The 14,923-nt window shown below is 50.0% G+C and overlaps 1 protein-coding gene across 7 annotated transcripts in view; it reads left to right on the plus strand.

Moving 5' to 3' along the window:
- The first annotated feature begins 4,638 nt into the window (after positions 1-4,638).
- FAM118A (family with sequence similarity 118 member A) overlaps positions 4,639-14,923 on the plus strand; it is a 32,188-nt gene continuing 21,903 nt past the window's right edge. For 2 of the 7 annotated variants that reach the window (XM_064368209.1, XM_064368211.1), the window contains exon 1: positions 4,639-4,715. The gene's annotated coding sequence lies outside the window, so the exon portion shown is untranslated. Of the gene's footprint in view, positions 4,716-12,437; positions 12,617-12,654; positions 13,064-14,923 lie in introns of those variants that run through there. The other 5 variants (XM_064368210.1, XM_064368214.1, XM_064368208.1 and 2 more) reach the window with 5 other exon arrangements.

A 14,923-nucleotide genomic window follows, 5' to 3' on the forward strand; every position in this document is an offset into this window, starting at 1 on the left:
TTTTTTTTTTTTGAGATGGAGTCTTGCTCTGTTGCCCAAGGTGGAGTGCAATGGCACAATCTCGGCTCACTGCAACCTCCGCCTCCCAGGTTCAAGCGATTCTCCTGCTTCAGCCTCCGGAGTAGCTGGGATTACAGGTGCCCGTCACCACGCCCAGCTGATTTTTGTATTATTAGTAGAGACAGGGTTTCACCATGTTGGCCAGGTTGGTCTCTCGATCTCCTGACCTCATGATCAAACCTACCTCGGCTTCCCAAAGTGCTGGGATTACAGGTGTGAGCCACCTCGACCGACCAGAGGGTCACTTCTTATCTACGAAGAGATCTGAACCCCTGGCCTGTTCCAAGGGACAGGCTGCACAGGGGAGCCAGGCCCTTTTTTCTGGCTTAAATGGAGGTTGCTAGGTGGAGGGGGCTCCATAAAGATTGCTGCCTAAATTGCATGCTTTTTACAAATGAAGGTGTTTCTCCTGTCCAGTAGGCTATCATTGGATCACTCCCGTATCCAAGTCCTCAGTAAACCCCACATCTCATTCACTGGCTCTGGGTCTCTTCTTTGGCCTCTCAGACATGGTGCCATTCTCACTGGAGTCAATAGGGGTCTGGCACGCCATGTTGTTAGCGCCACCAGAGCAGGGCTGGCTTTCTTGCTACGTCCTCGGCTCCTCCCACAGTGGGTGTTTGGTAAATATTGTTCAGTGCTCCTGCCAGTCCTCCAGGACATGGCATGGCTTGGGGACAGGTGACATGGATTGGTGAGTAGAGCCTCAGAGCAGCCTGTTGCAAAACTTCCAGGCCAGCAGTAAGGGGGCCTGAGCTGGGGAATGGGTGGAGTCTGGGGAAAGGAAGATGAGTTGATGGAGAAGGAGGGCCAGAGAGACTTTTCCAAGGGGCAGGCCCCCCTCTATCCTTCCCCTGCCTGCCACACGCACCCCGCCTGCTGCTCAGTGTTGGCTTCACAGCCTTTCCTGCCAGCCTGCCCAGCAGCAGGGAGCAGCAGGAGAGTTTCTATAGGAAATAGACATGGTGCGGATGGCATGTGGGGAGGCTCTGAGGCTTAGCTAGCTCCTTGTCCATGAGTGTGTTTACAGCATGTATGTGTAATGACACACACAGTGTGAGGGTGTATATTGCATGGTGCGTGTTATCTCTGTGGGGTGTGTTCTTTACACTGGTGCAGGGCACGTATGTGTTATGCTGCGGGTTTGTCCACACAATAAAGCAACAACTTCCTCTCCAGGATGGGAGGATTGTTGTCTCTGGTGTCCTTTCTGTCCATTCTTTGGAGCATCCCAGCAGGAACCCTGCCTGTGACTCTGTTGGCTCTCCTCTTTTCTGACAGTGCAAAACTCCTTCTGCAGCCAGACAGACCCCAGCAGTAATTCCAAGTGGATGCCCACTGTCCAGCTTGGACTAGTTGCCCTAAAGCCTCTAAGCCTGTTTTTTGTTCTGTTAAAGGAGATTAATAATACCTACCCCACAGGGTGGCAGTGACGGTGAGGAAAGATACGCCTATGATGAGCTTGGAATAGCACCTGGCACACAGTAGGTGCTCAGTACACAGTGGTGTATATGTGCATACACAGGTATGTACATTCCAAATGCATGAATGCTCCCCAAGGAACCCTCAATACAGAAATGGATTGAGTCTGGGCTGGGTGTGGTGGCTCATGCCTGTAATCCCAGCACTTTGGGAGTCAAAGGGTGGTGGACCACCTGAGGTCAGGAGTTTGAGACCAGCCTGGACAACATGGTAAAACCCATCTCTACTAAAAATATACAAAAATTAGCTGGGCATGGTGGTGGGCGCCTGAAATCCCAGCTACTCAGGAGGCTGAGGCAGGAGAATCAGTTGAACCCTGGAGGTGGAGGTTGCAGTGAGCCGAGATTGTGCCATTGCACTCCAGCCTGGGTGACAAAGCAAGACTCCAACTCAAAAGAAAAAAGCATTAAAAAATATTTTTTAATTTGAAAATTAAAATATATATATTATTTTTAATTTCTCTGGACCCAAAGAGTTTTGTGGAAGAGCAATTTATTAGACAGAGAGAGACAGAGAGAGAGAGAAGACAGCTCCCACGCTGTTGTGGTGTGGGAAGGGAATCCAGAGCAGGAAATCCCTAATTTGAAAAATTTTTTAAAGGAAAGAAATGGACCAGGTCTGTTAGCTGGGCTCCTGGTGACAAGCCTTGCTGTGCACACGCATCTTCACTAGTATGAGTTATACTCACATCAGCTGTGTGGAGGCTGAGGCAGACACGGACACCCCGTAGTATCCAGTGACATGTCACACCCAAACACTAGCACCATGCCGGCCCCCTGCCAACCTGGCATATCTGACCCCTTATCTATTCAGAATGGTCAAGGTGCCCAGGGGACAGTGCCTCTCAGTAATTTTCCACAACCTAAGAAAAGCTGCATCTCTCTTGGATGTGGGGAAAGGGGAGGCCTTGTTCCTGAGGCTTCCCTTCTGCTATCCTTGTTCTTGTAAGGCTGACTGGCTGAGTTTTTGGGTGGAGGGGCTGAGACTCCCAGCCTGTTTGGGATGGTGCTGAATGTGGCTGGAGGTTATGATTGCTTTGGTCTCACCACCTTTCAGAGGATGCCCTGCGCAGAGCCTTGGGTCTGCAGCACCCAGCCCATAAGGTCCTATTAATCAAAACCCTTTCTGGGGCCTGGGAGCTCCTTGAGGGCAGGGGCCATGGCTCCCACAGGTCCAGGGCTTCAGCACCCAGTACAAGAGCAGTTATTCATGAACTGAATTTTTTTTTTTAATTTGAGACAGAATCTTTCTCTGTTGCCTAGGCTGGAGTGCAGTGGTGTGATCTCAGCTCACTGCAGCCTCTGCCTCCCAGGTTCAAGTGATGCTTCTGCCTCAGCCTCCTGAGTAGCTAGGATTATAGGCACCTGCCACCACGCCCAACTAATTTTTGTATTTTTAGCAGAGATGGGGTTTTGCCATGTTGCCCAGGCTGGCCTGGAACTCCTGACCTCAAATGATCCACCCGCCTTGGCCTCCAAAGTGCTGAGATTACAGGTGTAAGCGGCCGCACCCGGCCTTTTTTTTGGATTTCAATCCCACCTCCAGGGGTTGGGGAGCTGTATTCAGTGGTGATTAGGTGTCGGCTGAGGCTTGAATCTACACAACCTCTTGAGCCTGAGCTTCGCTTTCTGTTAAATTGGGATAACAATGAAGACGCCCTCCTAATAGAGTTGTTCTAAGAACGACAGAAGGAACGAATGCAAAGTGCTCAGGGGGTGCCTGATCCCATATACTAAGCCCAGGGCCTGCCCTCTTCATCCCAGAGACACTGTCCCCCAGTTTTCTCGGCTCTGGGCACCCCCAAATTTCACAGGCTAAGACAACACTAGCTTCTGTCACAAAATGAGAGCTTCCTTATGAGCTGGGGTGGGGGGAGGTATTAACAGTCAACTTTAAAATCAGGCAGGAAAAAAGGTGCTGAGAAGAGACGAAGTAATAATTGACTCCAGCTTGGGCAGGGCAGGCTGGGAAGAGGAAGTGGCTGGTGTTGGATTCGGTCCTGTTTAGGTAAGGGAAAGACTTCAGTGGCAGACAAAGGAGGAGTTGTAAAATCGTTAGGGGGCCCGTGCCGAGCCTACCCACGCACTATCTCACTTAGTCCTCGCAACACCCGCGGGGAGGGTTCTAGGATCACACTGGCTTGACTGAAGCGGAACCTGGGACAGGCATGCGCGAGGAGTCAGCGGGCCTCGCCGGATCCAACCGCAGCTGGCCCCATTCTCAGCCTCGGGGAAGAGTATTTCTTGATGAGGGACGAGCATGAGGAAGGCACGGAGGAGGAGGAGAAGAGGCGGGGACATGCACGAATCTGTGGGCTGCCATGCTGTGCCCAGCTCCGTGCTGGCTTCTGGGGACCCCCCAGTGGACAAGACGCACTAGGTACCTGATCTCACGGGAAGGGGGAGCCAGTCACAAGCGCACCTAATTTCGGAGAATGACAAGCACTCGGAAAATAAATAAGGTAGGGCTGGGGAGGGTACTGGCCAATTTAAACGGGCAGGAGTCTGTTGGGGGACTAAAACCAGCCCCAGGTCTAGGCCCGCCTCGGGCTGGGGACAGAAGCTGTGCCTGAGTGTGGTGTAGGACGCAGCTGCAGAGGAGCGCTTCCGATAACACTTGACGCTCACCACGTCCCTGCAAATGTGCTCCCGCCCCCATTCTACAGATGAGGAAACTGGACGCGCCGCTCGACCGTCCAGGTGAGGCTGTGACGCCTACTCCGCGCCCTAGCGCTTCCCGAACACGCGACTGCGCCTGCGCCGGAGGCTCCGTGGGGGGGGGGAAGGAGGGGCGCGTGGCCTTTCAGGTGGGCGTGGCCAATTGCTCTGACGGAGGGGCGGGGCTTCTGGGCGCCGTCGGGCCATTGGTTTCGGAACGGAACATTCACGCGGCGGGGGAGGGCGCGCGGGGGAAGGCTTTGAGGCGGCGCCGCTGCCGGCTAACGCGGAGGGGTGCCTGGAGGCGGCGCAGCGTCCGATCCGACTCCGACTCAGGCTCTGGCTCTCGCTTCCAGCCCGCGTGCGCGCGCAGTCCCCCACGAGGACCGTCCCCCTGCCCCGCCCAGCGTGAGGGGCGCGCGGCCGAGAGACCCCGGAGGTGTAGTCACCCGCAGTGGAGCTGGAGGAGGAGAGGCGGGAGCGCGGGCTGGGACCAGCGTCTCGGAGGCGCCGCAGGTGAGGGGGCGGGGCGGGCCGCGGCCTCTGCATCCGGAGCCCTTGGGGACTCCGAGACCCTCAGAATCCGCCCCGGCTCCAGGACCACCCCAGTATCTCCTCTCAGCTCCCCGCTGGAGCCCCTGCCCTCGAGATCCCCTCAGGATCCGCCCGGCCCCTCTAGGCCCGCGAACCTCGAAACTCCCAAGATTTCCTCTGGACTCCGAGACCCCTCTGAGAGCCTTGGCCGCTGATGGGCCCTGAGAACCGTTGGTTCCGGAAACTCTCGAGGTTCCCTTGGGACCTGCCTCCGGCGGCCGCCTTTGAAATCCCCTGGTCCCCTACCTTCCTGGGGGGAGCCGTGAGTTCCAGTGTCCTGAGCCCCGTGAGTCCCCGAGCTGCCGTGCCGCCCACCCTGAGGCTCCCTCTCCCACTGATCTCAGCGCTGGGTTTCTCCAACTTGGGGTCCCTGGATCTGCGGGGCGTGGGTGGAAGTGTTCCCAGGGCCGGTGATAACTTAAGGCGGTAACAGCGTGCCGGACGGCGATCTCCTACAGACGTGGGCTGTGGTCCCTGCGCCTGCATGTGCGGGGCCAGGTTGAACTTAATGCTCTGCTGAGACTCAGATGGCCCCACAGGACAGAGAACACTGAGGAAGGAGCGAGTTAGGGCACATGGGGACGCTTTTAGCTTGTCTCCTCCTCTTAATTTTTTCATTCAAGGAACTAACTTTTTTTTGAATGCCTGATAGGCTCCAGGAATTGACACTGGAGATGACACAGTCCATGCTGTCAGGACCTAGGGAACTGGGGCATAAGGAAAGTAGGTCGTTTTATTTTTATTTATTTTTATTTTTTGAGATGGAGTTTCACTCTTGTTACCCAGGCTGGAGTGCAATGGCGCGATCTCGGCTCACTGCAACCTCCGTCTCCTGGGTTCAAGCAATTCTCCTGCCTCAGCCTCCCAAGTAGCTGGGACTACAGGTGCGCGCCACCATGCCCAGCTAATTTTTGTATTTTTAGTAGAGACAGGGTTTCACCATGTTGACCAGGATGGTCTCGATCTCTTGACCTCGTGATCCACCTGCCTCGGCCTCCCAAAGTGCTGGCATTATAGGCGTGAGCCACCGCGCCCGGCCAAGTAGGTCGTTTTAACCTGGAGGAGGAAGCCGTCGCCGCGCTGGACGGGAACCCATCTAAGAAAGGGTGGGATTCTGGGGAAGGGATTGGTCATAAGAGGGCTTCTTAGTAGTCGGGGGAGGAGGTGCTAAGTAACAGGTGAGCTGATTCTTGAAGGTTGAGAAGTTTGCCAGGGTCATTCCAGGCAAACTTCCAGGGGACAGCCAGTACGTGAAAAGGCAGAGAGGCTGCCACGCACCCAGTGTTGGAAGGCGGGAGGTGTGGCTGGAGCGCACCTAATGAAGGTGGTGGAGGAGGGAGTGCTAACTGTGGAGAACTCGGCTTGACTCCCCCAGGCCCACCATGCCCTTGACCCTTTATTGAACGACTGCACTTGCCATTGCCCTGAGAAGTGACCCAGCTGAGCTGAAGGAAGGCGGGAGGTGGGCAGGGGGAGAAGTGAGGGAAGTGTCTCCGTAGAGACTCGGAATGGGAGAAGCTGAGACTTTTGCAGATTGCTGGGTTTGAGGTGGGAGTGACAAGAAAGAGGATGTGATTCTGAGAGCCAGTCAGGATTAAAGCATGCCCAGTGTAAGCCGAATGGAGGGCTTGGTACTTTAAGGGAGTGAGAGGGCATTGAAGGGCTTCAGGAGGAAAGAGGCAGCAGTTGATGTGTTTTTGAACAATCCATATGGCTGTGGTGGGGAGACTTTTTTTGGAAGAAGCAAGACCCTGTGAGAGATGGGGGTGACCTGGACCAAGGCGGTGGTTGTGGGGACTGTGACTTCCTAGAACGGGGCTAAGTTTCTGAAAGCCCAGGCCCAGAAGCCTGGTTCCCGCTCTTTCCTGTCTGAGCCTGGGGACTGAACATTTGAAGTGAGGTTTCTGTCCTGTTACCATAAGGCCTGTGGTTGCTACAGTGCTTCAGGGTGACTGGGTGTCTGTGCATCACTATAGCCTAATGACCACACAGGAGAGGCACACAGGACACAGTGGGCCAGGGTGAGGAGAGGCAGAGTCTCAGAAGTGGGCCAGGACCATGCTGGGCTAGGGGTCCTGAAGAGAACCCATGTGTGGGAAAACACCCAACATACTTTTTCTATTCTCTCAACCACAATCAACAGAGATGTCTTCTGTGACCAATATGAGGAGAGGTTTCTCACCAAGCAGGCAGTCAGTTGTGCAACAGACACCAACTGGGTATCTTCAATTTAGTTCTGACACTGTCTACCTGGAGATAGCATCAGATCCCACAAGTTGAGGGCTCAGTCCCCCAAGACTGCCTCTACCCCTTCGGACAAAGGACACCAGTCCAAGTCTGGGCTTCCAGAACTTCTGATCCACCAGCTTCAATTTGGGGTTCCCATTACCCTTCCTTAGGTTTGATTAACTTGCTGAGTTCAGTGGCTTACGCCTATAATTCTAGCACTTTGGAAGGCCGCGGTGGGTGGATCACCTGAGGTCAGGAGTTCGAGATCAGCCTGGCCAACATGGCAGAACCCCATCTCTACTAAAAATACAAAATAATTGGTTGGGTGTGGTGGTGCACACCTGTAATCCCAGCTACTCGGGAGGCTGAGGTGCAAGAATGGCTTGAACTCCGGAGGATGAGGTTGCAGTGAGCTGCGATCGCACCATTGCGCTCCAGCCTGGGATACAGCAAGACTGTCTCAAAAAAAAAAAAATTACTATAGGACAGGTCACAAAACTCAGGGAAATGCTCACATTTGCTGGCTTGTCATAAAAGATACTGCAAAGGATACAGATGAAAAGATGCATAGGGCGAGGCATCGGGGAAGCTGTGCAGGGCTTCCATGCCCTCCCCCGGGCGCCATCCTCAAAAACCTCCACAAGTTTGTATTTAGTTCTCAGGAAGCTCTCAGAACCCAGCCCTTTGGGGCCTTTTATGGAGACTTCCTTATGTAGGCATGCTTAATGAAACCATTGGTGATCAACTTAATCTTTAGCCTCCTCTTCCCCAGGTTAGGGGGTGGGGCTGAAAGTCCCAAGGATCTAAACCTGCCTTGGTCATCCTGGTGATAAGCCCTCTCCTGAAGCTACTCAGGGTCTATCTGCCCCAGTCAGCTCATTAGCATACAAAATGACAGCGCTTTGGAGATTCCAAGGATTTTAGGAATAGTAAGATGGGAAACAGGATTGAAGACCAAGTTAAATACTTCACAATTCACAAAATGGCAGGCTGTTGGAGGGGAGACATGTTCAGATGTGTCAGAAATTTCCCTGTGGTGACAATATGGGACTAGAGGACTAAAAGGGCTGGAACTGGAAGCAGGTGGCTTTCAGTGTCAGACACGTTGTGACGGGTTTTTTTTGTTTTTGTTTTGAAACGGAGTTTCGATCTTCTTGCCTGGGCTGGAGGGCAATGGCTCGATCTCGGCTCACCACACCTCTGCCTCCCGGGTTCAAGCGATTCTCCTGCCCCAGCCTCCTAAGTAGCCAGGATTACAGGCATGCACCACCACACCTGACTAATTTTTTTTTTTTTTTTTTTTTGTATTTTTAGTACAGATGAGGTTTCTCCATGTTGATCAGGCTGGTCTTGAACTCCCGACCTCAGGTGATCCGCCCACCTTGGCCTCCCGAAGTACTGGGATTATAGGCGTGAGCCACCATGCCTGGCAAGATAGTCTGTTCTTGGTAGGAAAAGTAAATAGGCTCAGGAGTGAGTCCTTGCCCAGGTAGTAATAGTTCAGCCAGTACTTAATTGGCCAGGCTCTTTCTCCTATGTCCTACTTCCTTCCCGCAAGGAGCCGGCAGCGTCTTCTTGCCAGGAAAATGCTGTCCTCTTGAGTGGCAGCATTGTTCCTCCATGTGGCCCTCCTTATCTGTTCCCACCCTCTGCCAAGCTAACCGGGACAGTTGAGTCATAAGCACTGGCCAGGACTGGTCTTTTTGTCTGGGGCTGCTCTGCCACCTCTTCTGTTTGCCTAATGGCAACTCTTCTTTTCAACATTCCTGGGGAAGGAGAAGCTGTGGAAAACAAAACTGTGTGCTTTATTTGTAATGATTTGGTGGTAAAGAGGTAGAAATGAGTGCCTTAAAGTTTTGAGGTCACAGTGGACCAGGCAGTGCCCAGGGCAGTGGGAAGAGTATGGGCCACAAGCCAGGAATTACTTTATAGCTTGTTCCCAGCTGCTTAGGGAAAGTTGACAAAGTCACTGGCTCTCAGTCTCAATTTTCACTTTTGAAAAATTAGGGCATTTGGTTTCATGTAACCTTTAAGATCCCGCCTGCTCTGAAATTCTGTCATTGTAATTTTACCGGAGGTTTACTTTCTGGTATCTTCTCGAGGTGGGGTAAATGTGGGTGGATCCACAAGCCCCTGGCCTCTGTCTTGGCGTGTTTTAAGTAACACGTTGTCATAAAGTAACACGTTTATTTGAGTTAATGTGTTACATCTGGTAGACACACTATGTAAAAGGTTGAATGTTTTAATGTATGGCAGAGTTCCCAGTAAAATATCATGTATATTTGTTTGCCATTTCAAGCTGTAGTGATGTTAGGAGGCAAGGCACAGGAATATATAATACATAACATGGGCTGGCCTGTTAGAAGGCCTGTTAGAAGGGCTCAGTGTTGGCCTTGGCCAGGTTATGGGTAATAGTAGCCACCTCATAGGGTTATGGAGAGGGTTAACTGAGATAGTGTGTGTAAAATCCTTAGCATTTTCCCTTGAATCTCTATTCAGGGCTGAAAAAGTGGCAGTAATTAATGTTGCTCTTTGAATTAATTTGTGACTAAATTAAATTTGAGTTAAATTATTTTCCTAGTGGTGGGTTTTGCTGTTTTTTTTTTTCTTTTTTTAAAAGACGGGGTTTCACCAAGTGGGTCAGGCTAGTCTTGAACTCCGATCCTCCCGCCTTGGCCTCCAAAGTGCTTGGATTACAGGCGTGAGCCACCACGCCCAGCCGGATTTTGCTGTTTTCCTGGTTTGGGTGTATATGTCCAAGAAGCTCTGTTTGGAGGGACTGGTTTCAGGAATCCAATTAATTTATTTCCATCATTACAAAATAAGGCATTTTTCCCATTATAAGTTCAACTGAATAAAAAGTGATTGGTTAAGTGTAGTGCATTCAAATGAAGGGCTCATATTTTCTGTAAATTGAGGAAAATTCATCCTGAAGATCCCTTATTATTAGTAATGGCTGAAATTTAAGTTTGACCAGAACCACGGTTACATTGAAATGTAGTTGTGGTGACTGCCTTGGAAAAGTGGTGCTGATGTAGGCAGTCTAGAGTAACAGAAAATTGTATACTTTATGAAGTACCCTTCAGACATTCATCGCACTTGAAAGTCTTTGCAGCAGTCCAGTCAGTGATATGCGTGTTGGCAGATGGGGAAACTGAGGCTTAGAGAGGTCTCCTGGCTGGGGAAAGGGTGGCATTTCCTTGTCTCCAGATCCTGTGTTTTCTCCACCTTCTTCCTAGTGCTGCTTCGGATGGAGTTGTGGTTTCAAGGCTAAGCCTCTCCTTTGCGCCTTGTTTCCAGTTCAGGTGAACCTAGTCATGGTAATCAAACTCGCCAGAAACCTATCAGCTATATTGCAGATGATTCATCTGTGGTTAGAAATACAACTGCCAGATGTGCTTGAAGACTGACTCTTAGTAATTTTTTTTTTTTCTTTTTGAGATGGAGTTTCACTCTTGTTGCCCAGGCTGGAGTGCAGTGGCACAATCTCAGCTCACTGCAACCTCCACCTCAGGGGTTCAAGCCATTCTCCTGCCTCAGCCTCCTGAGTAGCTGGGATTATAGGTGCATACCACTACACCTGGTTAATTTTTGTATTTTTATTAGAGACACGGTTTCACCCTGTTGACCAAGCTGGTCTCAAACTCCTGATCTCAGGTGATCCGCCGGCCTCGGCCTCCCAAAGTGCTGGGATTACAGGTGTGAGCCACAGCGCCCAGCCTTGCTCTGTGATTTCTGCTGCCACACTCTTCCTCCTCTCTCCAGCCTACCTGGGAAACCTGGTTGCTGTGAGATAGGACATTTTTGGGACCTGTATGAGAATGAGGGGAGAGGAGGATGTTAATGAGCAGGGTCTGGCCACGGAGCTTCTGTAACATGCTCTCATCTGCCATTTGCTGTGGGCCATGCTGAGAAGGGCTTGCTTGAAGGCTCCCGTCTTCCAGACCTGCCTTGGTGTAGTCAGAACGCCGTTGATAGATTCCGGACTCCTTTACAGACATTCCGGTCCTAAAGATCCACCCTGGGTACACGGATCACATTTAGTGTTTCCAGGTCTCCTGTCTCCTGTCAGTAGCACATTTAAAAATGGTTTCTTAGTGTGAGGTGCTTTGGTAACGGTGGCAGTAGTAATATTGGTGCTAATAGTCCTGTGTTGCTGGGCTTTGCTCCAAGGCCTCAACATAAATCCACTCATTTGTTGTCACAGTGACCTTGTCTGACTTTCTTTGCAAATTCTGGGTCGTTTTATTATCACTGTGTGGACTGACTACTGGTGAGTTAAAGGTCAGCATTTGGAAACTGCTGAATAAATGTGATACCACTCACTCCTGTGTGAGATGGATATATTTTGAGCATATGTCTACTCTGATCCCTCTTGCTTCATTGTAATCAGATGCAGCTTGGACGCTCTTATCTCCCTGCTTTTTGAAACTGCTCAAAGCCCATATGATAGTCTATTTACAGAGAGAAATTAAGAGGGTCAGGCGCAGTGGCTCACACCTGTAATCCCAGCACTTTGGGAGGCTGAGTCAGGTGGATCACTTGAGGTTAGGAGTTTGGGACCAGCCTGAACAACACGATGAAACCCGTCTCTACTAAAAAAAAAAAATACAAAACTATCCCGGGGTGGTGGCATGTGCCTGTAATCCCAGCTACTTGGAAGACTGAGGCAGAAGAATTGCTTGAACCTGGAGGTTGCAGTGAGCCAAGATCCCGCCATTGCAGTCTAGCCTGGGCAACAAGAGTGAAACTCTTTCTCAAAAAAAGAAAGAAGAGGTTTTTTAAAGGATACTTTTGAGGATCCCACAATCTCGACACTTCCAGTTGATGGTTTATGCTTGTTAAGTGAAAGCATAGCTTGTAACGGAAAGTGAGTAATTTAAGCTCTTTTTGTTATGCCACTTTCAATAATTGCAGTTCTTGACACAAATTCCCCTCTGCCATCAGAGCCTTGTGGATGTTCGTTCATTTGTCTGCTCTGTTTTCCTTGGCACCCTGGGCTGCTGCTTGTCCCATGAGGGTTTTAGACAGCCACAGCCTGTTTGCTAACTCAGCGCCTCAGTGCCAGGGCCAGGGCCCGGCCCAGCCGGTCTTCTGCAAGGCTCGCTGGGGTCACTCACGCAGTTGTGGCCTGAGGCAGCCTTGTTCTTGTGTTAGCGGATGGTACATTGGCTGCCCACCCGGTGGCAGGCCAGAGCTCTGCAGGGCAGAGTTCCCCCGGGACAGGCTCTGTGGTAAAGAGCTTGTCAGACTGGGACTTGCTTCCCGTTATCCCATTTGCTGTGATATCCCAGTGGCCAAAAAGTCACATGGCTAAGCCTGGAGTCTACGAGGGACTGTAGAAGGGTGTGGCTGCCAGCAGGCATGAGAGGGGCGGGGCAGTTAACATCCTACCACAGTAGGCTTATGAGTTACTTTGTTTTCTACCTGTAAATAACAAGTTCAATTTTGGTAGCTTATATTCTGCGTTGAACTCAGTTTGATGAACGTTTTGTAGTGCTGGGTGCCAGAGGTTGAAGAATAAGGCAGTCTGCAGCTACTCTGCTAGTTTATAAAATGCTTGTGATCTCAAGTTCTAAGCAGACAGCATCCTGGTAAGACTTTGGCTTTGGACTAAAAAAGACAGGAACTGCTTATAAGAATCTCTGCTGGGGCCAGATTTTGCTTTCAGAAATGCTGATAAGTCCTTGAAAAAAGAAAGGGTTGCTATGATGACTTGGCTCTGGGCCTGCAAACTGTGGTGACGACATAGTCACCGAGGAAACCACGAGATACAGTGTCTGAAAGGCCTCCGAAGGGTTTTGTTACTGTCATCTGGGATCTGATTGGCTTAGACGGTGTTTGGATGGGAACAGAAAGATGGAGCTTGCTGTCCTGCTGAAACTTCTAGGACCTGGTGCTGAGTGCTTTGGAGATCACCAACCTACTGGGACCTTGGTTTAAAAAGGGGGAGATTTAGGGTAATTTCAACTTCTAGGTAATTTCTAGGTTATTGTGAGATTTGACTCTGATGTTTGTGCTGCTGTAAAACAGGAAATGAGGTAATGCCTTTAAACATGTAGTGTGATAATGAACTGTAAATGTCTAAATATGGGCAACTGTGCAGCTCAGGTTGCAGAGTTACTGTGTTGAGTTTTTATGTAACTGGGTACGTTCCATGTTGGCTCCTTTGATCCTTAAAGGTATGCATGAGTATTAAAGTCTAGAGGCCCATCTGCCTGTTGAGGTTGGACTCTGTGTGGTTCTGTTTGAAATACTGTAAAGGAGCCACACCAGAGCTGCAGTTAAGGCTAAGAAAGAGGTTTTGAGCACTTAAGCCAGCCACAAACCACCCTGGAGTGCAAGCTGTGGCCTGTTACATAAGTGTTGTGGATAAGGATATCTTGATCTTTCGGGAAACTTTGAAATCACTTAATTTTAGAGTTAAATGTAGCCTACAAAAGTTTAATTTGTTCATACTGTTTTTGAAGATGTGTAAATGCAATATTTAGGGTTTGAATTTCTAACCATAACCATGTATATATGGAGAATCAAAAGCAGTTGAACAGGAATTGAATGAACTAGAGGTTGATTTTTCAAGTTCTTTACTATGGTCACAGTTTTGGGCATGTGGTTTTTTGGGGTCACTGGAATATTTAGAAATATTCTAAAATGTTGTGTACAGAAGGCTGAGCCAAGCCCTTCTCATAGGCGGGGAGGAGTAGCTGGAAGTGATGTGGATTATTTTGGGGGGCAGGAGTAGGGGGCACTTGGATTAGTCAGCTGATGAGCCCTCTTATCGTCACCTTCCAAATAGGATTGAACAGGAGTGGCTTCTGAGTCTTGCCCTGCAGCAGGAGGCCAGGAGTAGACGTGTAGGGGCAGCCTCGTCCACAGGCCAGAGCATGAGCTATTTGACTTGACGGTTCCAACTTCCAGAGCACTTGCATATGAGAGTCCTGAGCTTTCGAAACTCGGCCCATTAGCAAGAATCCATGTTTTATAGTTGGTAAAACTGAGGGTTGGTGAATAGTTAAGTCAGTCATTGAAATCTCAGGGCTGGGGTCCAGAGTTGCTTATGTTATTAATTTGTGGTGGAGGGATTATATTATATAGTGGAGAACTTCAACATTTGTTACTTTCCTTAGAAAGTATCTAGTAGATTAAAAACAAAAACAATTTGCTGTTTGATGACTCTGATGTTAACTCCTCAGTGTGAAGGAGGATCAGCATTAGGGCCAAACACCAGCCCGCCTTCTGCCAGCCTTTACCTGGGGCGAGTTACAGACACCTGTGAGGCTGGTTTGCTTTGGCTGTGGACTGTGGTTTCTTAGCATTTGGGAGAAGGTCGTAGACACCTTGATGGAAGCCATGAACTCTCCCTGGGGAAAATGTATGCATGTACTTAGTTGTGTACATTTTCAGGGGATAAGTGGGATCCCTTTTAGCTCTGCAATCTAATGATGTTTATGGACTGATTAAGCCTTGTTTCCTTACCCTGGAAAATAACTTTTGATAACCTGATTCTAATGGCAGGTTGTGTGTGTGTGTGTGTGTGTGTGTGTGTGTGTGAAGATTACACATGTGAAAAAGTAATTTTTCAGCTGCACGAGGTGGCTAACGCCTGTAATCCCAGCACTTTGGGAGGCTGAGGTGGGTGGATCATAAGGTCAGGAGATCAAGACCATCCTGGTCAACATGGTGAAACCTGGTCTCTACTAAAAATACAAAAATTAACCGGGTGTGGTGGCACATGCCTGTAGTCTCAGCTACTAGAGAGGCTGAGGCAGGAGAATTGCTAGAACTTGGGAGGCAGAGGTTGCAGTGAGCTGAGATTGCACCTCTGTACTCCAGCTTGGTGACAGACCAAGACTCCCATCTCAAAAAAGTAATTTTTCTTTTTGTCTGTCTGTCTCTCTCTT

Source organism: Aotus nancymaae, unplaced genomic scaffold (assembly GCF_030222135.1).
Source record: "Aotus nancymaae isolate 86718 unplaced genomic scaffold, 86718_ANA_hifiasm-v0.15.2.pri h1tg000076l, whole genome shotgun sequence".
NCBI lineage: Eukaryota > Metazoa > Chordata > Mammalia > Primates > Aotidae > Aotus > Aotus nancymaae.